General features: G+C 46.1%; 1 protein-coding gene across 4 annotated transcripts in view; it reads left to right on the top strand.

Moving 5' to 3' along the window:
• The window catches only part of LOC115480696 (cytochrome P450 2F3-like), a 64,422-nt gene that overhangs the window by 35,396 nt on the left and 17,279 nt on the right, over window positions 1-11,747 (top strand). The gene's annotated exons all lie outside the window — the stretch shown is intronic.

Below are 11,747 nucleotides of genomic sequence, written 5' to 3'. Positions count from 1 at the left end.
GAATTCTTCTGATATTGAAGTTCTTTCTGAGGCTGCCCTGCTTCAAGCACAAGTGACTGCACAGCAAACCCCGAAATTGGAACATGTGGATATCAAAATTCAAGAAATGGGATCTATAGAAACAGCTCTGGTTAAAGACAATAATTTCCTACATAAACGACTTGAATACCTGGAAAATCAGACTAAAAGACTTAACCTTAGGTTTCTTAATTTTCCCAAATCGCCGTTAATTTCTCCCTTGGAGATGGTTAAAAAATATTTGGTGGACATCCTAGGAATGGACAAGGACTCACTCCCTCCCATTACACGGGCTTATTACATCGGGAGTACTGGAGTGGTGGTGGGAAACACCTCCCCCCCCCCCCCCCCCCCGGTAATAGGGGAAGGAATGAATCTTACCTCATTCCTAGAAAGCTCATTAGAAATAGTTAGTCAGAGGTTAACTCTGCTTGTCACTTTTGCGCTGGAGCCTGATAGGAATGCCATACTACGGCTTTCGTTGAGACATTTAGAAAATCTGTTTTTGGGCTCAAAGGTCCGTATCTTTCCAGATCTCTCATGGCCTACACAGATGAGATGAAGGGCCTTTTTGGAACTTCGCCCCAGGGTGGTGGCTTTGGGAGCAAATTTTGTCTTGCGATTTCCTTGTTTTTGTAATGTGATGCTTGAGGGTAAACATTTTCAGTTTGTAGACCCAAAACAGTTGAGAGTTTATTGATGCAAGAGATGATTTGAATATAGTAAACCATCCCTAATCAGCAGGCTGGGGTCTGAACCAGAGGAAGCATCTATTGATTGTTAATTTTTTGTATTTTTTTTCTTTCTTTCTTTCTTTTTTTTTTTTTTTTAATTTCCTTAATCTTGGAATCAAATTTCTTTAACTTGTGGACAAGCGGACTGTAAAGATATAAACTTATTATTTTTGCTTCCTAATGTTAAATAATGCCGATTTCATATTCACTTTAAGTTGTGATGTATTGGAAAATTTTAATAAATAATTAAAAAAAAAAAAAGAAAGAAACAGAAAGTTTATGAGGGAATCAGTGGGACCATTAGATCACCAAGTACTAAAAGGGGCACTCCTTGTCATCAAGCATATGAATCCATTACGAGTGGGTTGTGTCCATCAACCAGCAGGGGGAGATACTGAAAAACCATAGTGCCTCATGGCCAGCTAGCTCCATCTGCCTCTTCAGTATTCTCTATCTCCCCAGCAGGGTGGTTGCAGCTTGTTCAAGCTCCTTCAGAAAATCTGCCTGGGGTGGCTCCTGTGCTTTTGCCAGTTGTAGCAGGGGTGTTGTGGCTGATGGTGCCCACTTTAAAGGCAAATAGTTTAGCCCTTTCCCTGCCTTACCCAGCCCCCGATGTGGAAGTAGACAAATAGGCAAGCCCTGTCCCTGTCTTTGCCCACGCTGTGGATGCAGGCACATAGGTTCGCCCTTTCCCTGCCTTTCCCACGCTACTAATCCTCCAGAGTTGGAAATTTGCCTCTTTCGCTGTTGTCTCAAACTTTCCTCACAGCGTAAAAAAAAAAAAAAAGTTGTGTCGCGCTTTGTCGCTGCGATCCCAGAAAAGAGGTTAATTGTGCAGCGTGACTGGCGCTCAGAGACTCGGTCTGGTGAGGTAAGAGCATTTTGTAGCTCCTCCAGGGAGGGCCCACATTCGGGACGATTTTGGCACGAATCCAACATTTTGAATTTCCGCTGCTTTTGGCGATGGCTGCTGAGAAAGTTAAGCGCTGTTCCGTTTGTGGCAAGCGCAAATCTGCAGCGGGGCTGTAAGGCGTGCTTTTCAGACTGTAGAGCCGGCCTGAGCATGGCGAGCGATGTTCCTTCCCGCTCCGTGGAGCTGGCAGCGGGCGCCATTTTGGATCAGCATGGCGTGACCCCTGCTAAGGCAGAGGGGTTTGAGCCTGGAGGGGGGCCTCGTGTGGAGGCTAATAAAAGAGCTGTTTCCCCCGGACTGGAACCGGGAGGCCAGGGTGAGCCATTCTCCCCTGAGTTTGTTTTATTTCTGCATACATGTTAAAAAGAGCTCTTCCGCAGGGATCCCCTGCGGCCCTGCTTTCTGCATCCCCTCCAGTGGAGTCTGGCCTTGGATTACCGTCAGGCACGTTTTCCCCTGACAGATGGCCGCAAGACAAGCGCAGAAGGGTGGATTCCCCTTCAGAGAGTGGCGCACCCCCTCCCTCCCCCCCCCCCCCCCCCCCCCCCCGTGGTTGGGATGTGAGGACTCTGAGGGGTCTGGCAGGCCTTCGTGGTCTGGAGAGCCAGAAGAAGGTGCAGGATTGCCACCAGATCCAGATGATCCTTCCAAGGTGAGGATTTTCCACCGCTATGAGCTGCCAGTGCTTATTACTGATGCCTTGCAGGTCCTATCTATAGAAGTCCCTGGGAGTACTGAGACCTCCTCCGGTAATCCGAGGATGGCAAGTACTAAGAAGCCTGCTCGAGCCTTTCCTTTGCATGACTCCATCCAAGAGCTTATCACGGCTCAATGAGCTGACCCCGAGGGGCCTTTGAAGATTGCCAGGGCTATGGGGCAATTATACCCTCTAAATGAGGAGCATTTGGTGCGCCTAGCAGTGCCTAAAGTGGATGCCCTTGTAACGGCTGTGACAAAGAAAACTACCCTCCCAGTAGAAGGAGGAGTTGCCCTGAAGGACATGCAGGACCGTCACCTGGAGGCAGCTAAGAAACAGTCCATTGAAATTTCAGGCCTTTCCTTATGGGCGTCTGCATGCAGCTGCTACGCTGCCCGAGCCTGCCTGGCTTGGTTACAACTGGCAGTGGAAGAGCCCGGAGATGGAGCGGAGCCCCTTACAGAGGTGGCACCGTGGATGGAGTCGGCCTTGTCATTTTTGGCTGACGCCCTTTATGATCTGGTCAGAGCTTTGGCTAAACAGATGGCTGTAACGGTGGCAGCTCGCCGTCTTCTGTGGCTATGGCATTGGGCAGCTGACATGGCCTCTAAGCAAAGGTTGGTGAAGTTGCCCTTTCAAGGCCTTCTCCTGTTTGGTGAGGAGTTGGAGGAAATTGTAAAAGGCCTGGGGGATGCCAAACCCCAGCGCTTACCCGAGGATAGGCCACAGTCTTCTTCCAAGGGTCAGGCGGTTCCCTCCTCTTACAGACCTCGCTTCCGTGAAGCTAGAAGGTACCGCCCGGGGCGTTCTGCTGGGTTCACTTCGCGTGCCCGTTTTCAGCAGAGGAACTCCTTTTGCTCGAACAAACGTTCCGCAGCAGCAGGCTCAAGACCTGGAGTTCAAGGGTGACCTTCTCAATGATGGTGCTCCGGCCCCCTCCTCAATTCCTGTGATAGGAGGATGACTTTCCCTCTTTCTCGAGGAGTGGACCAAGATTTCCTCAGATCAGTGGGACTTGGACCTGATCGGAGAAGGCTACAGAATAGAATTCAATGCCCCGATAAGAGACGTGTTTGTGGAGTCCCGATGCGGTTCTGCCGCCAAACGGGTGGCGGTAGAGGAGACCTTGCAAGGCTTGATTCACATAGGGGCGGTTTCTCCTGTGCCTCCCGCCAAATGCGGCTCTGGCTGTTACTCCATTTACTTTGTGGTGCCGCGAAAAGGAGGGTCCTTTTGGCCTATCCTAGTGTAACCCTAAGGGGTTAAAATGAATTTTTAAAAAATAAATACAATTGCCTGAGTGGTCTCAGAGTTCCGTTGTTGCCAGCAGTGCAGTCCTTAGAATGTGCTGAGAGCTGAGATTCTGTTGTCTGGGAAACAGCTTGCTGGTCAGCAGAGGAGAAGGGTTGAAGCGGTTGATGTGCAATAGTGAGTGGATGTGTGTGGCAGTGGCTCCTGAGAAGAGAATCAGAGCACTATTTGAAGGTTTAACAATTCAAATCTAGACAAAGGTTATTGAAAGTGTAAGATGCTAATGACTGGTGATTGACAGAGAGAGAGGGGGTTTAAATGGGAAATTAGCTAGGTGAGTCTGGTTTTAAAAGTGAATGTGCGAGGAGAGGGGAATGGAATACTGAGAGAGCAAAATTATAAAGAGAAAAGATGTCAATCATGACAGAATGAATGTGCTACGAACCAGCTTCTGAGAGCGTAGGGTGCTTAAGTGAAGATAGTATTTGTATGGTAGGGGAATTTTGTTAAATTTATTTCAAATAGTTAGAGCGCCCCAGTGTTTGTTAAAGTCCTTACCACAGAAAGGTGAGAATTAACAGAGAGTAAGAAGAGAGGGTTTTGCCTTCAATTATTTTTATTAAGAGAAAGGTGTAGAGAAAAGAGGAGAGAAGAGTTGGAGCGTCTGCACAGCTGCTGAGAGAAGAAGAGGGAGGCGCTGGAGTGCTCTTACAGCTGCTGAGATACTGGGCCCCCACGCAAGAAAGAGAGTTGCAGCTGGGAACAAAAGACAGAGCTAAGTTGTTCATTGCTAAATGAAAACACAACATACTTACCTGGGATCTGGGGAAAGAAACAAAGAAACAAATGTCAATAGTTACTGTTGCTAAAACTTGTAAAAGTCAATAAGCAATAGAAACAAAGGTGCACTAGAAAATTTAACCATAGAAGTTTAAGTGTTACGATGTTGTTGTGAATAGAGCAATTTGTGAATTTATTACCATCAGCTAGTGAGCAAGTTATAAATACTGAATTACTGAGTTTAAAACAAAGGTTATAAATAAAGTAATTTTTAATCAATTCTACTTTTCACTAGTTTTTTTTTTTTTTTTGTATCTCCTTCACTCCTGGTGTGTTTGTGCCACCCGGTCCAGACTACATTGGGAACCTACATCTGAATAAATTTGGTAACCCAGGAGTGGGGGAGGAGCTTACACTAGACTTAAAAGAAGTCAACAAGTCTCTGAACGTGCGGCATTTTCACATGGAAACCCTGCGCTCCGTCATAGCGGTGGTACAGCCAGGAGAGTTCCTCACGTCTCTGGACCTGAAAGAAGCTTACTTGCACATACCAATTTGGCCCCGCACCAGAGGTTTCTGCGTTTTGTGGTGATGGGAAAACATTTCCAGTTTCGGGCCTTGCCTTTTGGCCTCGCCACAGCTCCACGAACCTTTTCCAAGGTAATGGTGCTTTTCTCACCCGTACCTAGACAACTGGCTCATCAGAGTAGACTCTGCAGAAGAGAGTCATCAGGTTACAGCCAGAGTGGTCTCAGTACTGCAATCTCTGGGCTGGGTCGTCAATGTAGCCAAAAGTCACCTGACCCCCTCTCAATCTCTAGAATATTTGGGGGTCCGGTTCGACACAGCCTCGGGGATGGTTTTCCTACCCGAGCAAAGGCGGTGCAAGCTTCAGAACCAGGTCCGTCTGCTCCTGAGGATGCCTCGCCCGTGAGCTTGGGACATAGCCAGCTGTTGGGGTCGATGATGGCCACTTTGGAAGTGATGCCTTGGGCGAGAGCGCACCTGAGACCTCTGCAGTGTTCCCTGCTTCAACGATGGTCTCCAATATCTCAGGATTATCAATGCAGACTCAAGTGGCTCCCTGCGGCCCGGCTCAGTATGGAGTGGTGGCTCTCAGACAGCATGATGCGGCGCGGAATGCCGCTAGCACTCCCAGATTGGTGCCTGGTGGTAACAGATGCCAGCCTCAAAGGCTGGGGTGCACATTGCTGGGGAAGGCATGCCCAGGGTCTCTGGACACATGAGGAGTCGGAGTGGTCCATCAATCGCTTGGAGTTGAAAGCGATCTTTCAGGCGTTTCTGGCCTTTCAATTGACCCTGGAAGGATTGGCTGTCAGAGTTCTGTCGGACAACACGACAGCAGTGGCCTACATAAATCGCCAAGGAGGCACTCAGTGCATGGCACTAGCAGTGCAGGCCGCGCAGATTTGCCACTGGGCTGAGCTTCATCTGCAGTTTCTGTCAGCAGCTCATATTGCAGGACAGAGCAACATGCAAGCCGATTATCTGAGCAGGAATCAAATCGACCCAGCGGAGTGGGAACTTGCAGACGAAGTATTCCTGCAGATATGTGCCAAATGGGGAAAGCCAGTAATGGATCTTATGGCATCAAGCACAAATGCCAAAGTCCAGTGCTTCTACAGCAGACGGAGAGATCCGCGTTCGGCAGGGTTGGATGCCTTGGCTCAACCCTGGCCTCAGGGCCTCCTGTATGTGTTCCCTCCGTGGCCCTTAATCGGGCGAGTTTTCCTGTGGATTCTGCTACATCATGGAGAGGTGGTTCTCATTGCCCCGGATTGGCCCAGGAGGCTGTGGTATGCGAACCTCCAGCGGATGCTGGTAGAGGATCCCCTGCCATTACCTCTGGTACCGAACCTGTTGTCACAGGGCCCGGTGACCATGGAGGACGCCTGACGCTTTGGTTTTACTGCATGGCTATTGAAAGGGCGCAATTGAGAGACAAGAGGTATTCCAGTAAAGTCATTTCCACTCTCCTACAGGCCCGCAAGTGTTCCACTTCCGTGGCTTATGCCAGGATTTGGTGCCAATTTGAGGCTTGGTGTGCTTCTAAAGCAATAACACCCATGCGGGCTTCTGTCTCGTCGAAACTTGACTTTTTGCAGGATGGTTTACAAAAAGGCTTGGCCTATAATTCCCTGCGTGTTCAAGTGGCCTTAGCATGTTTTCGAGAGAAGGTCGCTGGCCTCTCTCTGGCTGCTTGCCCGAATGTGACACGGTTTCTTAGAGGGGTGCTTCGGCTCCATCCTCCCGTGCGGGCTCCGTGTCCGGCCTGGAACCTGGGGTTAGTTTTAAAGGCCCTTCAGTGTTCGCCCTTCGAGCCGCTTAGGCGGGCCTCGGAGAAGGATGTGACCTTGAAGACGGTCTTTTTGGTGGCCGTGACATCGGCGAGATGGGTATCTGAGCTCCAGGTGCTGTCCTGTAGAGACTCATTTCTGCAATTCTCAGAGTCCGGAGTAATGGTACGTACGGTGCCTTCCTTCATGCCTAAGGTGGTTTCAGCGTTTCACCTAAACCAGCCTATTTTCCTGCCCTCCTTTTCTAAAGAGGAGTTTCCAGAAGCCTACGGGCAGTTGCACCTTCTGGTTGTGCGAAGGTCTCTGTTGCAATATCTGCGCATGTCCAATGCCTTCAGGACCTCTGACCATCTTTTTGTTCTTTTGTCAGGTCCGCGCAGAGGGTCTCCAGCGTCTAAGGCCACTATAGCCTGTTGGCTCAAAGAAGCTATCTTTTCAGCATATCTGCTATCTGGCCGGCCTCCGCCTGAAGCCTTTAAGGCACATTCCACAAGAGTGATTTCCTCTTCTTGGGCTGAAACTGGAGCACTCTCTCTTCAAGAGATATGTAGTGCAGCTACTTGGGCTTCAAAGCTCTCTTTTGCCCGACATTACAAGCTGGATGTGGATGCCAAGAGAGATGCGCATTTTGGAGCACAAGTGCTGGTGCGTGGTGTGTCTTGTTCCCACCCTATCTAGTGTAGAGATATGGTACAGCTAGATGCCCCCACTGGAAGGGTGGGAAGGTCAAACCTTAGAGCCCAGGCTATTAGAAACTCTGGCCAAGTCAAAATCTGATGGCTAGCATGGCTAGGAGCTTGCTGGAAAAGCATGGCCTAGTTTTTAGCCCAGATTGAGGCCTAAATAATCTAAATTGGAAAAGGTTGGTCAAGGAATTTGAAAACAAAATGGAACCCAGCTACAAAATGGATTCCCTTAGTTCTGTATCTGAGTTAGAGAAAGAAACTTGTTTTTGTGAAGATAATGCCAGGTACAAGTAAAATAGTGAAGTAAAAAGGAGAAGTAGCTGTCCAAGAGGGGAGGGAGTCTTTCCTGTGAGCGTCCTTGTGGTCAAGCAAGTTTTGGGTATACAACCTTTAACATTAAAGTCAATGGAAAACCATTGGTTTGAATACAGCCAGAAGGGTATAAAAGTGGCAGCAAATCTGGGTGTGGTTAGAGAAGTCCCAGATGCTATCCAGAGATGCTGTCGGTCAGATTGATGCTCCTGATTGCCTTGTATCACTTTGGTAAGAAATAATAAATATATCTTTGCAATCTATCTTTCCTATTTCTTTCTTATACAATACTTAAAGTGGTAATTAATCCCTGGGGTAGAAAAGGGTATGGGCATGTGCTTATATTTTTCCCCACTAACACAAGAGTCAGATAGTCATTGATAGCCTTCAGATGGTTAGGATCAGCCTTCTAGGAAGCCTCCCTGATATGTGGGTTGTTAACCAGCAAACCAGGGGGGCTCTATGGGGTAGTCTCCCCGCATAAAATTCACTAGGGATTGCTTTGATACATCCCACTCATAATGGATTCATCTGCTTGATGACAAGGAAGGGAAAATTAGGTTCTTACCTTGATAATTTTCTTTCCTTTAGTCATAGCAGATGAATCCATGAGCCCTCCCTCAGTGGTTCATTATGTGATTCATGTTACTTTTATGTTCAGTTTTTTCTGTAGATATGTTCCCTCATTGGGAGAAGTTGGAAAACAGTCTTCAGGATTTCTGTTCAGTTACAGGAGGATGAGTTCATTCCCTCCAGGAGGATGAGTTAATTCCCTCCTTTGAGTTATAGCTCCAGTTTTGGGGCGTTCATCCGCTTTGAGGAAAGTTCATGTTATTATGCTTTGTGATGTAACACTGCTTTGGAAGCTTCAAATACTGAAGAGGCAGATGGAGCTAGCTGGCCATGAGGCACTATGGTTTTTCAGTGCTCTCTATCTCCCCCTGCTGGTTGATAGACACAATCCACTCATAATGGATTCATCTGCTATGACTAAAGGAAAGAAAATTACCAAGGTAAGAACCTAATTTTCCCTCAAGGACAAGGCCATAGTGGAAAGACTAAATGATTTGATTCAGTCTTTACTGTGAAGACCTGTGAGCCTGACATCGGTGCCGGGCAAAATGGTCCAGATGAAACTAGAAATTCATGGGATAGGAGGTAGTGTTCTACTGTGGATTAAAAACTGGTTAAAAGAAAACAGAAAGTAGGATTAAATGGTCAGTATTCTCAGTGGAGAAGGGTTGATAGTGGGGTTCCACAGGGATCTGTGCTGGGACCACTGCTTTTTAACATATTTATAAATTATCTAGATAGGGAAATAACTAGTGAGGTAATTAAATTTGCTGATGACACAAAGTTATTCAAAGTTGTTAAATCGCAAGAGGATTGTGAAAAATTGCAAGAGGACCTTACGAGACTTGGAGACTGGGCATCCAAATGGCAGATGATGTTTAATGAGAGCAAGTGGAAAGTGAGGCATGTGAGTGGGAAAGAGGAATCCGAATTATAGCTACATGATGCAAGGTTCTACATTAGGAGTCACCGACCAGGAAAAGGATTTAGGTATCATCGTTGATGATGCGTTGAAACCCACTGGCCAGTGTGCAGCAGCAGCAAAGAAAGCAAATAGAATGTTAGGTATTATTAGAAAAGGAATGGAAAACAAAAATGAGGATGTTATAATGCCTTTGTATCGCTCCATGGTGCAACCACACATTGAATACTGTGTACAATTCTGATCACCTTATCTCAAAAAAATACAATGGAATTAGAAAAGGTATAGAAAAAGGCGATGAAAACATTAAAAGAGATAGGACGACCTCCCTATGAGGAAAGGCTGAAGCAGCTAGGGCTTGTGAGCTTGGAGAAAAGATGGCTGAGCGGAGATATGATAGAGATCTATAAAATAATGAGTGGAGTGGAACGGGTAGACGTGAATTGCTTGTTTACTCTTTCCAAAAGTACTAGGACTAGAGGGCACGCAATGAAGCTACAAAGTACTAAATTTAAATAAATCAGAGAAAATATTTCTTCACTTAATGAGTAATTAAACTCTGGAATTCATTGCCAAAGAATGTGGTAAAAGCAGTTAGCTTAGCGGGATTTAAAAAAGGTTTGGATATCTTCCTAAAAGAGAAGTCTATAAGCCATTTGTCACGAAATCCCAGCCACCCACCCCCAGCACAGCTCAGATGAGCCTGCACCTGCCACTTGTGCTCTACACTAGCACCTTCCTCCCACCGACTGGGTCACAACCACCTCTGGACGAGTCTCCTGCTCTCAAATTATCCCCAGTGATTTCTAGGTTGCTAGAGCCACACTCCCAGTGGTTCCCACAGTTCCCAGAAAGCACTCTCAGACCCAACACAAACTACCAGGATGCTTTATCAGTCCAGACAAACAGGGCAAACAAACAATTGCGTTTATTCTCAGAACTTGGAACAGTGGACAAAAATGTGCAATTGGCAAACAATAGCAGGTAACTGAAATATGGATCAATTATAACACTATGAGGCATATTTTCAAAGCACTTTGGGAGGCTAAGTTCCATATGTTTCTATGGAACTTTGGGAGGCTAAGTGCTTTGAAAATAAGCCTCTATATATGGTCTAAACAATACCTGGGAAGGTCAGGACATATAATTCGCTGAGGTTCAGCAAAGAGATCTGTCTCTCTTTCTTCCTGGCTAAGACTGGGGCAAAATCAGTACACTGTAAAGGAAATGAACTCCTGGGCCAATCAGAGCCCAGTCAACAAGATTTGAAAGTATTCTGCTGCTTGCTTCCTCCTTGTGTTAAAGAAAAAGAACATTCAGTTCCCTATAACAGCTTTACAGCAAAGAAACACCACCTGCTGGCCAAATAGGAGAAATACACTTCAGGACATAATTAAAATAGGAAAATATCTAATACAATTTATAGGCTTAAAACACACTGCTTCTTCACACCCCTCTTAAGGATTGCTTTTGTACATCCCATTTGTCTGGACTGATCCTTGGGATGTAATGGAAGGAAAAATTAGTTAATTACCTGATAATTTTCTTTACTTTAGTCCCAAAGGGATCTGCCCAGAAGCCACCCTTCTGTGATGGTTTCAGTTTTTCTGTGTTCTAAGAAATTTTGTGTGTTTGTATTGTTCTGGTTCCGTTACATCTAAGGCATGAGTTTTGCCCTATATTTCATGGTTATTTTTCTATCTATAGGCTGGAGTTTTTCTCTGTAAGTCACTCTCTTTCACTGCTTTGTTATCGAATGCTGGCTGAGTTGCTATCCATAGGACCATATAAGGCACAATTCATTAGTGTTCTCTATCTCTACCTACTGGTGGATGGCCACAACCCATTTGTCTGGACTGATTCTTTGGGACTAAAGGAAAGAAAATTATCAGGTAATTAACTAATTTTTGCTTTTTTACCGTGGCATTTAAAATTCTCTGCTTGATAAGCTACAAAGGAGTATTGTGCCTCTGGAAGGTTTCGTCAGTCATGTTTGGAGTAGGCAACCCTGCATCTCTTAACAATGTGCTTACTTTCAGATGTAGATGCTCCTAGAGTTTGAATCTGAAAAGCATATGAGCTAGTAGACAGTTTCAGGTCAGGTGTTTGCAATTGGTGAGGGGCTGTCTGCATTTTGCTTATGTGAGTGAGGAGTGGTTTTCTGCTAGTGATACTTGCTCACCTCTTGTGGAGCATGTGCTTGTTCTGTTTTTTCAAATGAGAGGTGTGTTGATATTCTAGGGACTGATACATTATTTGTAGCACTGCCTTTTTATATACCCTGTAACTGGTAACAAGTGAATACAATGGGAGGCAGAGCCATTGATAGTCATCCTTTACGCCAAGGTTGGCCCTGCATAAATACCAGCACCTTTTTTCCTTGAAAAAAAAGCATTTGGGTTTGTGTAACCTCTTCTCTGTTTTAGAGACAAATAAGGTAATTTTCAATATGATGCCCAATTGTAGACGTTTAGCTGAAAACATCTACAAGTCTCAACCAGGCAGCGCATAGCACTGCCCAGTTACCACCAGGTGAGCTCCCA

This window comes from Microcaecilia unicolor, chromosome 11, assembly GCF_901765095.1.
Source record: "Microcaecilia unicolor chromosome 11, aMicUni1.1, whole genome shotgun sequence".
Lineage (NCBI taxonomy): Eukaryota > Metazoa > Chordata > Amphibia > Gymnophiona > Siphonopidae > Microcaecilia > Microcaecilia unicolor.
Note: the sequence above shows the minus strand (reverse complement) of the source record. Positions and strands in the feature narration are given on the sequence as shown.